Consider the following 15,759-nt stretch of genomic DNA (forward strand, 5'->3'; position numbering starts at 1 on the left):
TCAGCTAAGGATCTGGTTCTGTATTTTTTCCCATTTTTTTAGAAGATAAATTTATATGTTCATTGTATTTTGTACAGAGATTATTTAGATGCTATGGGCTAGCTCTATTGTTGAGTAGGAATATATCACAAAGAGAGCACATATGTTCATAACAGGCAGTTAAATGTCTGTAGTCCTGATTAAATAAAGGCACAAAATCTTATGCAATGGGTATTTTCTGTAAGCCTGTGCTTTTGAAAAATCTCTGTTCCTGTTCTATAAGAGGGTGGGGAGGGGGGAGAGTGAGAGAGATGTATAGTATGTATTCCACTGAAAGTGTTTTGGACAGAAGGAAAAAAAATAAAGATCAGAGTTCAAATTAAACTGCCATGTAGTCTCTATACATGATCTGCTCATTATATATTTATTGTTTCTTGACTATTGAAAAATGATCATTATCACTGCTGTTTCCACTTGACTTTCAAAAATGAATGCAGGTTTCTTTTGCATTTTGGTTATATACTGTACATAAAATGATGAAACATTCATATAGACAGCCTGCATTTCCCACTGAATTCTTTCCGTCTCCTTTTCTACATAGCGTAGGTAGGTGTAGCCAGAGCCTTTTTTCTTCTTTTGGCAAGAGGGTAAGCAAGTAGTTGTTTCAGCAATCCATACCAGTGCCACCTGTGAGTCAGCTTGATGTATTTAATGCTCCATTTGTTAGAGGCTAAGTACATTACCCTCACAGTGCCCTAACCTCTAGTGGCTCAGTGCCAAGGGGCCCAAGTCTAGTCCCGAACCTGAATATCCCATTCCACGCTTCAGTGCACTGTTAGTTGTCTCTGGGACATCCATTATATTTAAGAATCCTTTTCTCTATAAAATCCCAGGCCATCATTTCACCATTCAAGTTTGATATTATAAAATGTATATTTATTTGGATATTTTTCATTTCCTAGTCATGTCTCAAAAACAAGAATGAAAAATTAGACATGATTTTGAAGTGTAAATTTTTGTTTTTCATCATTTTGTACTAGAGCTGGAGTAAAGAAAGATCAGTGTTTGTAATATGGAGCACAGATCTGACATATTGGTCTCGATGTTCAGGGTTAAATTTAAATCTACATTGCCTGGTTACCAATCTCTGCAGTTGCACCCAGGCAGGACTAGGAAAGATTGATGATTGTGATTGCGAGATTAATCCTGTAATGTTTACAAGACTCCTGAGCTGAAACCTGGTTGGTCATATCATGCTAGCCAGAGAAGGCTGTTTGGCTTGCCAGGGTAATTTCTTCTGATGCAGTAAATAACTAGGCATAATGAAAATACTCTGATGTATTCTACTGCCTGATTGATGCTCTGCATGCGATACGGCAAAAGCAGTGCACTTCCTATCACAAATTTACATATACAAACCACCAGAAGAAGCATGATAATGTCAGCATCCTCCAGAAGCCCTGGGATGCTACACAATTTTATAGCAGTTATGAATTACTGTTGACCTTTCTGGCCTCTTATACCAGTATGCTAGACTCGAGCATATTGAAAGTCATCAGTCTGAAGCAGTCATTCTTTACATAATTATGGCTATTTGTGTGTGGGAGGACAGTGTTTCTCTTACTGTTAAAAATTAACATTAAAGAATATCACTGCTGTGATTCAATGGCAAATCTGTTGTTTTAAACACATATTTTAATAGAAGCAGAAAAAAGGATACTTTAAATTCTTCATACGATTTCAAAAATGCAAAGCAAACCAAAAATGGACTTTCACAATTTAACATATAATAAAATAGCATAGCTAGCTGATTGGTTTCAACACACACTCTTAATTTTTTAAAAATAGAATGGGTTAAAAAGGTATTAGTACTTTGCACAACCATTTAAACTAAATTTTCTTGCGGGATTTTGCAAGTCTAAAATGAACAGGAAATTCTCTGTACTGGTATAAAAGTCTGTCAAGGACACGTGTAGCCTAAATCTTTGAAATCATGTAGATGCATTAGTTTAAGAAGCTTCCATATTTCATACTAAATATTTGAATAATCAGGCTTTCAGAACATCACTAAAACACAGCTCCTTATTATCATTTGCATTTTAATGTCCTTAAAATTATTACACGAAGGGAAATGTTTTTGATACATTACAGCATTTCCTCTAAATGTGTGATTATGTTAATGGGTTTTCAATCAGTATCCTAGCCTGACACCATAAGAAAATTTATGCAAAGTTCATACCCTGTCAGGGCCTTTAATCAGGACCATTTATTAGACCCCTGCCTTCTTTGATGGTTGCTGCTCCCTTTATTAAATATACTGACTTGGCCATTTGAAGAAAAGGACAATAAAAGGTTACTGGGGATGAAAGCATGAATGCTATTTGCTCATGTTTCCTTTACAGACACTTCTTCAATAATTAAGGAAGGGCTTTCTTTGGCCTTTTAGGCTTTTGAAGTGCATATCAAACATAACACTTAGTTCTTGTTTTTATGGAATGTTTAATGCACAGATTTACTCTTAAGCACAAGTAAACTAACTTAGAGATTTCTAACAGAAGGCATTTAAGCAATAATTTTCACGGAAAATTACAGTAAGATATAATATTTCCTGACAAGTCATTGTATTTTCAGCCAAAGCAATCAGACTTATTTTAATATAGAAACAAATATTAAAATAAAGGTTCTTTCTCCTCTTCCCCTTCTTTTGGTCATGGTTTTTTGTTTTAGTGTTTCCTTATGGGGACCTTAGCTTAGCAATGGCATCACTGATTTTGATAAAACAGCTTTTAATAACGAAAATGTTCTCCTTACCCTCACACACGAACGTCAGTTATGTTACACAGTTAGTTAATATGCTGCTTACAAATTTATACAAGGGTTGGAAGTGGCATGAACTGCACCATTTTTTTTCCCTAGGATTACATGCAGAGAAAAACACAACAAACAGAAGCTAAGTAGTATTGACAACCTGGGGTTTGGATACAAATTCAATATGAGAAACCAGACTCACTTCAATGAAATACAAATAAACAACAAATTCTGTTTTAACATGTCTAAATAGGTAGTGGGTGACTGACAGGCTTGGGTCTCATAGGAAAGCTATTAGTAGATCATTTGATAGGAAAGCGTTTGATTTGAATGCAAGTTGAGTTTCCCCTCAGGGGGTGATCTGAGTGGTATACTGGGGATTCACAGGCGCCCTTTGCACTAGAAAATGCCTGCTGGGCTGTATCTTGGTAAATGAAATTTGTGAGTTCCCCTAATACTAACAAGTATATAACTATATCATCTATTTAGAAGGCATGCTAATTATATTGGTCCACTGATGTTCATTTTCTCTTTCTGCAAAAAATATATTAAAAAGTTTTAATAATGAGCACCTGGGTCAATTCTATGTCCAGCCTAAAAAATTACTTCATTAGTTTAATTATCAATTTTTATTGCTCTGAAAAAGGAATTCATTATTTTTCCCCACAAGCCATTGGTAAATGTTCAGTGGAAAGATAACATTCCAGCAAGAAATTAGTTATATAAACAATGACCTGATCTGGTGAGTGAAGTTTTAAACTAAGTAAATTTAAATTCAACAGTTATTTGAAGTGCTTTTCCATATGCTGTATTTACCATACTTATTAAACCCTCTTAAGTTACATATTTCGTATCTTAGCTTGCTAATCATCATTGTCCAATTATGCATTTGGTGTAAAATTATGAACATTTAAATTAAATGAGAATTTAGACGTATATAAATATACTTTTTGACTAATGAAACAGTTCTATAAACTATATGTTAAGGTTATTTTCAATAGTAATATAGGTTCAATAAATAATTCCATGAGTGGAGACTTGGATTTATTGTTGATCAGAAGTTTCCAGGAAAAAAAAAGTTTGAGATGTAAATCTTTACACTAATATGAGGCCCAATTGTTTATTCCTTACCCACCCAACATTTGCACTGATTTCACTCATGACTACTGAATGTCTAAGGAATACAGGATCAGGTTCTAAATAAGTAAACAGGGTACTGAAGAGTTAATCCTCAGAGATGAAGCTCTGAGTTAGTCATTGTTTACGACTGAAGAATGCTGCCAAGGATAATCTTGGTAAAAGAACCCTTCAATATGAGTATTATGTTTAATTGCATGCATGTGTTTCTGATATATCTCATCAGTGTTAAGCATCATTTTATCTGACTTTCTCTTTATCTGCACAAAGAAGCAGGCAGACCAAATGAACCCAGTAATGCCTGATAGTTTGAAAACAGAATGCACGGTATGCAGCATAAAGGACATCAAAGAAAAATGTAACAGGACCTCACTATTAGTTTTACTATTATAAAACACATTGCTATCAAGAAAAAGATGCTATTCCTTTTACATATGTATTTTTGTAGACCTGAATATACATAGCTGAATTAGTAATTAGTTAAAAACATCATTTCCCCCTCTAGTGCTCTAGGCAAATGAAAAGAAAAACTATACTTCTCATAGTAAGGAAAGCAGGACACTAAGTCTTATCAAAAATAGTTTTTTGGTTTATGACATAGTGAACTATGTTGATTAGCTGTATAGATAAGGTGTAAAGTCATTAAAAGGCATAAGGTGACTTCTGGGCATATATAAATATATTCAGTATAATGTAAGTATATATCTGTGGTTGTATATATAGCTTGTGCGCATGCACACACATTCTGCATATGTTAGGTCTTTCTGAGAAAGAGGCAAACAATACGGATGAAAATCAGCATCTGCAAAAGGCAGCAATCCCATGATTCCATCTGAGCCAATCACTTAACATATCATTCATAATGCTAGCTTGCTCCCATCATCCTCACCCTGTCAGCAGCATCTTTCTTCATTTTCTCCTGCTTCTCAGTTCCAAGAAAGTGGAACCACTGTATCATTTACTGCCGACGACCTAAGCTGCTGATTTAAGGGCTGATTTTTTTATTTTCCATAATGTCCTATAATATTCTCTTTGCTTATGATAAAAGTTTAACTTTGAGAAAGACCCTAGATAATTTTGACATTGGACATATGATGCAGAGAGCGAGAGAGAAAATTTAGCTTTTTCTCATTATAACAATCTTAAAGCATTTTTAAAGGCTTTCTAAAAAACATATTTGGTCTATGAACCCTTTCCCCTCCCTTCAAGATCATACAATCAGCTTAAGGGGAAAAACTTAAATGACAGCTCTTATTTATGTCCAAGGAAATCTCTCAAAGCATAAAAAGAAATGTTACTATCTTTTTTTTTTATATCTCTAATGAGAAGCATAATATTTATTAACCATATTTAAGAATGTTGATAGTTCCATTGTTTTTAATAATGATTCCTAAAAACAAACATAGGGTTTTTTCCCCCTGTTTTTTCCAATAGTATTATTATTATTATTTATTATTATTTACAGTGGACTGTGATGACTCTCTGTCTGAAAACCTAATCACTAGTGCCTATTAAATTTGGGTGTCATATGTTGCTGGAGGTAGAACTGATTATCATAGTGAATGAAATACTTGTTTGGTGTATTCCCAGAGGGCAAAAAGTCATTCTTCAAGGTGATGCATCTCATTTGAGGAATACATTAACAATTGAAGGCAGTTAAAAATACATGTGAGCTCCCTCTGAGGTTGACCACATATATTTACTGACTGACTCTTGCCTCGTTCAGGGAAGAAAACTGTGATATGGAAGGCTGGTTTCTGCAACACATGAAACCTTAATTTACAACTCTGATGTGGCAAGTAGATCATAGCTGCTTAGAAAATATTTAGGATTTAACGCTCTGTATGGGTTTTAGATGTCTTTTGTGTCTTCGAAGGTTAGAGAAAAAGTATGAGAAAAGATAAGGCTCAACAGCATTAAAGGTCAAGTTTGTGATTGAAATTAACTTCTTATTTCAAGGTTGCATTATAAAATAAAGAATAAGATAGATGCATTTTTGAAACCATGCTGAGATTTGCTGTGAAAAGTTTTACACAAAGAAAACAAGAGATGGACTACTTGAAAGTCAGCATTATTGCTACAAAAGACCAGGTTACAGAATTATTGCACTAATTATAACAGCACCCTCAGACGAAGCAGTGTTATGTAGGATATACTATGTGATAATGGAATTAACAACATATTACCATCAAAATACTATGTTTTCTCCAAATTCATTTTCAAAGCAGTATTCAATAATTTAATACAAAGTAAAGGAGGGACACAAACAAATCCAAGAAATACAAATTGTTCAGGTTCAGTTGAACAATAAGAATGTGAAATACAAAGTATAATTCAAGGGTAAATAAAGAAAAAATAATTTAGTATTCAGGTCTATTCCATTCCCAAATTGTACTCTGCATAAGATAACTGTACTCTGCCCTGTATCTTTATTTCTTTGAACAAAGGCATTTGATTTTCAACAGGTATAAATATTTTGCTTTTACTTCATAAAGGCACACCAGTGGAGTATCAGTCTCCATTATGGCAAGAGAAGTCAGGAAAAAACTGGGAGAAAAAAATAAAGAGATCAGCTTTGAACCTCTTCTCCCCTCACGCTTCCCCCCCCCCAAAAAAGAGTACTTTCATCTCAATGAAAGGACCAGTGAGTTTCATTGTGCAATATATTAATATATAAATACATATATTCAGCTCACCCACATGTACAAAAATATAAAAGTGGGAACATATGCATATGTGTACATGTGTGAGATGACATAACCATGAAATATAAATAACTATAGAAACCCGGGTTGAGAGAAAAAATCAGATGCTCAAATTCTCTCTTCTCCTTCCCAAATTCTGGTATAGAGAGAGGAGTTCAGATTTAGAACACCTAAATCCTAACCAGCACTATGATTTTAGTTCTGGGTCATAACCCAAACCATTTTCAGTTATGGTTCAGATACTGGCTGAAATCTCATGAGATCAGCTGTTCTCATGGTATTTCTGCCATACATAGAATCATAAGATCTTATTTTATTGTAATATATCAACCACGCATGTTGAAATACTGGTAGAACAATTATGAGATTTCGGGATAGAGATTTTTGGGGAGGAAGGGGCACATTGGGGGACTTAAAGAAGGAGAAGGTATGAGAAGAGTGAAAAGAAACAGGATTCTAGCAGAGAAAACCCCACTGACAGACAGGATCCTCTATTTAGTCTGTGATCTGAATTGTTACAAGGAATCCGGTACTGGGCCTGGGAATTTAGAAGTGATACAACGATGCTCATATGGAGTCTGGGAACCCAGCAGCCACACAGAAAATATGAGTTTGGATATCTTGAAAACTCTTCTGTCAACACTGAAAATCTATGAGTTACACAGAAAATCCTGGTTTTAGTCTGATAATACAGAACTTGTCAATGCAGTGGAGATGTTATAAGGTTCAAGAGAAAAAGGAAATAGTTAAGGCAACTTTGTGATTATCATTAGGCAACCTCCATTTTTTCTAATGCATATTGCATCAACTGGAGAATTTGAGGACATCAGTGGAGGATATTTGCACAGTTCAGTTTCCCAAAATAACAAATTCAGCTTCCAAATCAATTCAGAATCTTCACCTTTTAAACATGTCACTCACTGATACATACTGAATGTACATGTGGCTAAGAAGGTAGGAGAAGAACAGCAGTAGAATAATTCAAACCAGTTGAACTCACTCCCCATTTTGCCTTGACTAAGTTGGGAAGCATGCACAATATCAAATTTTTGAGAGTGGTCTCTAATTTTGTATGCCTGAGTTTTGGGGTCCTGCTTAGCATTTGATGTGATCTGACTAGACCACCTCTTCCTACAGGTGAGGAATATGCTCACAGTAGCTGTAAATTGAGTTCCCAATGTACCAATACATTTGTAGACGTCAGTGATTTCTTAATCTGCTTAAAATGCCTTCTTTCAATCTTAAATCCAAATTCAAATATACTTCCTCCCACCCCCCTTCAAGGAATCCTGTACTGGGCCTGGGACTCTGGAAGTGACCCAACAAATCCCATATGGAGTCTGGGAACCCAGCAGCCACACACAAAATAAAACTAGTGTTTTATTTGACTGATTACTATCTTTCTATTTCTAGAGCACCATCACCCTGGCACCTGTGTACCAAACACCATCTTCTCTGCTCCTCCTGTGCCTTATTCCAAGAAAATTCCTTGGAAGGACATATCTAGGGGAAAGCAGATTTGCAGTTTTGTCACTGTCGACTAAAGGAAGGCCTTTGCAAAGAGGTGTGCCTCACACTTTTCTAAAGCATGAACTCACACTTACTGCGTGTGGCAAAGAATTCAACTGGTGTGGCCCCATCACTGTTCTTTTAGTGGATATATTTTAAATTGCTTCCTTCCAAAATTACAGCATATTTTGTTTTATCATTTCAAAACCCCAGCCCATTTTTACAGCCATGGTTGTGCTACAGTTTTTTTCTTAAGATAGTATTGTTAAATATTTTTCTGCAAGTGCAGGCTGCAAACATGAGCTTTCATAGAGGTTTCACATGCCATGAACAGTCCTATTTCATAATGCTTCATCTAGGCCCAAAAAGACACATTCCTGCCAACTTCTTCAGAGCTGCCATGTACTCAGACAGGTTTACCCCTTCTAGCTGAATTAATTAGTGTTGTTTTTATCATTCTGTGAAAATATTTGTTTTGGGAACAATTTCAGTTTCACAAATTTTGAGCCAAATCAACTAGGAATAAAAAAATCAATCAGCAAAATGTGAATGATAATTGGGAATTGCTTAATACTAGATGCCCCAAATGCCACAATCCAGGAAGAAAGGTATATTGGTTAAAAAACTGACCTGATTTAGAAGGGAATTGAAAACAAAGGGAAGTGAAAGCAGCTATACAAAATAAAATACAATAACATAGCAAATAGAAGAAAGGGGAAGTTGATAGTAATGAATATAAATCAGAAGTTAGGAAATGCAGAACATTCATAGGGAAGCAGAAGGACACAAGAAGACCTCTATGGCTAGCAGAGTTAAAGACAGTAAAAAGGAGTTTTTAAAGTATATTAGGAACAAAAATATTATCAATGGCATTAGTCTATTCCTGGAAGGAAATGGTACAAGTATCAGTATTAATGCAGAAAAAGCAGAAATGTTCAATAGGATATTTTTATTCTTTATTTGGGAAAACACAGATGATTTAGTCATATATGGTAACACTCTTTCCAGTCCCCTAACTCAGGAGGATGTTAAACAGAAGCTACTAAAATTAGACATTTTTAAATCAACCAGGTCTGGATAATTTGCATCCAAGAGTTTTAAAAGAGTTGGCTGAGGAGCTCATTGAATCATTAATGTTGATTTTCAATAAGTCATGGAAGATCAGGGAAGTTACAGAAGACTGGAAAAAAGCTAATGTTCTGCTAATATTTACAAAGGGTAAACAGAATGAGGTGAATTTTAGACTTGCCAGTCTAACAGCAATCCCAGAGAAGAAAAGGGAGTGGCTGATACAGAACTAAATTCATAAAGAATTAAAGAATGGTAATATAATTAATGCCAATCAACATGGGTTTATGGAAAATAGATTTTGTCTTAACTTGATATCTTTTTTGATGAAATTACACATATATTAGAGTTGATGTAATATACTTGGACTTCTGTAAGGCATTTAACTTGGTACCACATGACCATTTGATTTAAAAACTAGAATATAATGGCACACATTAAATGGCTTAAACGCTGGATAACTGATAGGTCTCAAAACATGATTGTAAAGAGGGAATCATCATTAAATGGGCGTATTTCTAGTGGGGTCCTGCAGGAATTGGTTTTTGGCCCAGTGCTACTTTAAATTTTTATCAGAGACCTGGAAGGAAACATAAAATCTTCACTGATAAAGTTTGCATAGGATACAAAAATTGGGGCAGTGATCAATAATGAAAATGACAGGTCACTGATACAGAGCGCTCTGGATCGCTTGGTAAGGTGGGCTCACACAAACAATTTCTGTTTTAATATGACTAAATGTAAATGTATATCTCTACGAACAAAAAATGTAGGCCATATTTATAAGATGGAGGACTCTATCCTGGGAAGCAGTGACACTGAAAAAGATTTGTGGGTTGCGATGGATAATCAGCTGAACATGAGCTCCAAGTGCAAAACTGTGGTCAAAAGGCTAATGCAATCCTTGGATGCTAACACAGGGGAATCTGGAGTAGGAGCAGAGAGATTATTTTAATTCTGTATTTGGCACTGGTGGGATAACTGCTGGAATATTGTGTCCAGTACTGGGCTCTACAATTCAAGAAGGAGGTTGATAAATTGGAGAGGGTTCACAGAAGAGCCACAAGACTGATTAAAGGATTAGAAAACATGTCTTATAGTGATACTCAAGGAGCTCAATCTATTTAGCTTCACCAAGACAAGGTAAAAGGATGATTTGATTACAGTCTATAAGTACCTACATGGGGAACAAATATTTAATAATAATAATTTTCTAACAGATCAAAGTATGAAACAATCCAATGGCTGGAAGCTAAACAAATTCAGACTGGAAATAAGGTGTAAATTTTTAACAGGGCACATAATTAATCATTGGAACAACTTGCCAAGGGTCATGGTGAATTCTTCATCACTGACCATTTTAAAATCAAGATTGGATGTTGTTCTAAAAGATCTGCTCTAGGAATTATTTTCAGAAATTTCTAATTGTCCTGTGTTATAAAGAGGTCAAACTAGATGATCACAATAATTCCGTATGGCTTTGGAATCTATGAATCTAGGAACATAATATCTCCTCAAAACATCAAGTTTTTTGTTCAGTTTCTGTGGTGTCGGTCATTACTCAGTAAGCTTTTTTCCTAACTATAGTCACAGGTACTCCTGTATGTTTTTCTGCAGTAGAAATTCATAACGAAAGTTTTTCTTATTTTTACTAAATGCTATTCAACAGTTTTCTTCTAGATACACTGATTTTTCTCATGTATCTTACCCAATGCGATTCTTCTCAGAACAAATTGAAAAGCTTCTAGCTGAGCCAAAGCAGAGTATTCTCTTTTGTGTACAGAAGAACCATAAACCCCCCACTAGAAGTTCTTTGACAAAATATTAACTTTTATGTAACAAAAATTCCAAAGCAATGCAACAGCATTCTAAGAAGTTTGGAAACCAGCACTCATCTGAGTAGCTCTTTACACAGAGAGACTTAATTAAATGAGCAAGTACACTGTACCACAGATTGCAATGATGTTTTGCTTCTGAGTTTTAGTGTTCCCAGAACTCTTGAGACAGTAGGAAATAGGACTAACCTTGACCTAATCTGTCCTTGCAGTTTCTCTCCTCTGCTTCCCTTTTACTCAATCACTCTTACCTCTCACTCTCTCTCCCCATCACACATGCTACAAGCCCCAACTCCAACTATTCTGCTGTCTCTCCCCAGCAACTTTCCCTCCCCTTCCACTCTATCATACTGTCCCACCCACCTTTCCTTCTCCCTTCCATCCGTCTCTCTCCTTCCTTCCCTGGCCAAGTAGGGCCTAACTCCAACCAGTCGCCATTCAAACTTCAAGTCCCTTCCTGCGCAGCTGTTTAGGGCTACTGAGATCCAAAATTCATTACTTTAAATTTTCTCATGAAAATCCACCAGTGAAATCCACCAGCAATTCACAGATTACACCTGTAATAAAAGTATATTAATGATAATTTGTAGTGGTGATATATCATTTGGATACCACCTAACAGAGCTGTGTTTTGAAGCAGGCAGGAAGGTTAATCTTCCTATCCTACTTGTGAAGTCATAGCTGGAGACACCATTCTACGGATGACATTAAAAAGGCAGCCACTACAGACTAGTAAATCCTGATCCAGGAGCATACTCTGGCCCACCTACTGCTTCAGTCCTATGAGGAGAGGCTCTTCCTCAGCAGCAACCATGAACCCCAGCCTGGTCCTCTTTCTCTGGAGTCCAAAACTATTTCCCCAACCACCATAGTCTTTGATTTATCTGAGAGCTGACACTGAGGAGGGGGAAGTGCCCCTCTTTGACATATTTGCTTAGTGGTCTCTTCAGGTGATTGACAGCAAAGGAGCTCAGCCAAGGACATAGCAAGGGGACAATCAGTGCAGAGGTGCAGTATTTCTGAGGTTATTATTATTATTTTATTATACATTATCTGTATTACAGTAGTACCAGATTGGTCCCCAAGGTACTGAGCACTGAACAAACACATACAGTGGGAGAAGAGCCAGTCTTGCCCCCAAAGAGTTTACAATCTAAACTGATGACAGAAAAAAGTTGGAAAGGCCAGCAGAGGTGCAGTGACTCACCCAAGGTCCCCCAGCAGGTCAGTGACAGAGCCAGGAATAGAAATCAGGGTGCTGAACCTCTCCACTGGATCTCACTGCCTCTAGGTACACCATTTGAGCAGCTGGATATGGGGACCTACTACCCCATACTAAACTGGGAGGAGTGGTAGATACGCTGGAGGGGAGGGATAGGATACAGAAGGACCTAGACCAATTGGAAGATTGGGCCAAAAGGAATCTGATGAGGTTCAATAAGGATAAGTGCAGGGTCCTGCACTTAGGACGGAAGAACCCAATGCACAGCTACAGACTAGGGACCGAATGGCTAGGCAGCAGTTCTGCAGAAAAGGACCTAGGGGTGACAGTGGACGAGAAGCTGGATATGAGTCAGCAGTGTGCCCTTGTTGCCAAGAAGGCCAATGGCATTTTGGGATGTATAAGTAGGGGCATAGCGAGCAGATCGAGGGACGTGATCGTTCCCCTCTATTCGACATTGGTGAGGCCTCATCTGGAGTACTGTGTCCAGTTTTGGGCCCCACACTTCAAGAAGGATGTGGATAAATTGGAGAGAGTCCAGCGAAGGGCAACAAAAATGATTAGGGGACTGGAACACATGAGTTATGAGGAGAGGCTGAGGGAGCTGGGATTGTTTAGCCTGCAGAAGAGAAGAATGAGGGGGGATTTGATAGCTGCTTTCAACTACCTGAAAGGGGGTTCCAAAGAGGATGGCTCTAGACTGTTCTCAATGGTAGCAGATGACAGAACGAGGAGTAATGGTCTCAAGTTGCAGTGGGGGAGGTTTAGATTGGATATTAGGAAAAACTTTTTCACTAAGAGGGTGGTGAAACACTGGAATGCGTTACCTAGGGAGGTGGTAGAATCTCCTTCCTTAGAGGTTTTTAAGGTCAGGCTTGACAAAGCCCTGGCTGGGATGATTTAACTGGGAATTGGTCCTGCTTTGAGCAGGGGGTTGGACTAGATGACCTTCTGGGGTCCCTTCCAACCCTGATATTCTATGACTCTATGATTCTATACCCCTCCCCCAAAAATAAAGAACCCCAACCCTCCAGAGCAGTTGGGATAGGAGAAGAATACAGCACAGCTGCATATGACCTTCTCTCCCCTCCAATTAGCTTTACTGGGGTTAGAGTGCCTTGACTGAGTTCCTTGATCTCAGGACCACATGTTGAGTCCGCACAGATTACTCCTCTTTGGTTGCTGCATAATCTCCAGAGTCCATGTGTAGGCATGGCAGAGGTACCAGTGGAAGAGGTCATGTTGCATGAACTCCCTGGCCTCTTCTGGAGATGCAGTGGGTCCCCAGGCAGAAGCTTGACTATCATCAGGGTTGGTCAGCACATGACAGACCTTCCTAACAGGTGAATAAAAGGCCCAGGAGCCCCTCAGAATAAGAGTCAACGAACCATTTCCTTAAAACATTGTAAAGCACACAATACACGTGTATAATCCTTTAAGAAGAGGAACAATACTATTTATGTGAAGCACCTATTTGTGAAATGCATATATATGCACTTACAGGAATATTCTTTACCATGTGAAATTTCTTGTTGCATTATCCTGTGCAGCCTAATGCTTTGTGATGTCTTCAGAAATTTCCCATGTTTGAACTATCTGTATAATATTGGCTGACTCTACTGTATCTCTTTTAGAAGCTGTGTATCCCAAGAGGCAAGGCCAAAAGAATTCCTTTAAATGAAGGGGAAAATACATTAATAGTCGCAGAAAAAGAAAAAAGAAGTCACAGTTCACCTAGAAAAAAGTGCAATCCGGGAACATGACATTTGTGGGGAAATGGCCCTAATCATTTTTTATGAACGGAGCTTTTTTTATTTGATAGTAATAAAAAACCCAATTAGAAGTAAAACCTTGGTCTCTTCCCGGGCTAGATGTGACAGGCCAGATAGGTAATATTTATACTGCACATGTGTGAGCACTGACATTCGCTCATTCACAAAGCATTTCTGAATACTTCAAAAAAATCTGCTCCTTACAAACACCAGATTTATGAATTATTTGCCAAATTCTGAATCAGATACTGCTATTCAGAATGATAGCATGATGCACGAAAGGACAAAGCCGAAATAAATAACCTGCAGCAACAGTTAAAAATTTAAAGTGAAAAGTCCCTCTTTGTAGATTGGAGATTTAAAAAAACAAAAACAAAAACCCCAACCATAGCTTTTTTCATTGTACAACCATGTGGTTAATGCTAAGCACGCAGGGTATTCATGAAGGAAGGAACTTTGACAGTTTTCTACTTTGTACGTTATTTAAGAATAACTTACTTATACATGTATTATTTCAAATGATAGAGATATCCAAATGAGTCAAGGTTATTTTACCATTTAACTTATATGTGAAAATCAATAGATAAGCTTTCTCTTTAGCTTTCAGTCAAGTTCAGACATGTTAGAAGCTGGGGGACTTAAAGTTTATTTGCGGTCCTATCATACACAATAAAAATCTCGAGAGGGTTATTCTGATTTTACCTTTGCTTGACCTCAACGTTTTACTAGTTTGAGGCTTTAGGATGTCAAATATATGTCATGCCTGACCTATTGTCAAACTGTTCTCCAGATATTGTATGTAAACTTGTCTTTTAAGGTGAGTAGCAACACACTTTCCAAGTCTTGAGGTATGAAATGAAATGCAGATTTCTAATTAGCTGATATGGCTCAGAACTACACTGCACAAATACATATTTGAACAAGGAGATTGAAATATATAGCTAAATATGTCAGACTCTTAAATCTTGTTTTTCCTTTTCTGCCCAATGAAAGGAAATACTGTCATTACAGAGCATAAACTTTCCTCACCAGGGATACTGCTTTGGCATATCCATGGTGGGGGTGGAGTCAGTTTTTACTTCTTCCCTCCAGTCTATTGGGCAACCTAAGCAGGACTACTGGCTGGTTTGTAATGCCCGTAACACTAGATCTCAGATTAGCAGTACTCCCCATCCTCTATTTTCTGTAGGGAATATGTGGTTTCCATAAGGAACAAGAGCACATTCCCCACGGTGATTGGCTCTCTGAAAATGGTCTTGTAAAGTAGGCTCAGAAATACAGCCTCCATCCAAGAATTCAGCCTATTTACCCAGGTAATAGTCATGGAGGCAATTATTACCACTTGTGACTGACCTCCTTCCCACCCTGCCTTTCCTGGATGGTAAAAGAGAGTAGAGATCAGAGATTGTCAGCACCTTCTCTGATTAAAGGAATCTACATACCTAGTCCAAACAGCACTAAAGAAACCATGGTTTGACACTAGAGAGATTGAAAGCTACTGCCAAGTTTCTGATCCCCTGTTTCTAAGCAAAGCAATTGAGAATCTAGCAAAATCGACACGGCAGCACCACCTGTCAGCGCCAGAATTCTGGATCCTTCTCACTCAGGCTTCAGCCCAGGAAAACATTTATTGCTTTGATGGATGACCTCATCTTGTCCCTAGACAAGGGAACTACAGTACATTCATATTCATACTGCTGGAAAGCTCTGAAGTAATAGCTGTT

Source organism: Lepidochelys kempii, chromosome 2 (genome assembly GCF_965140265.1).
Source record: "Lepidochelys kempii isolate rLepKem1 chromosome 2, rLepKem1.hap2, whole genome shotgun sequence".
Taxonomy (NCBI): domain Eukaryota; kingdom Metazoa; phylum Chordata; order Testudines; family Cheloniidae; genus Lepidochelys; species Lepidochelys kempii.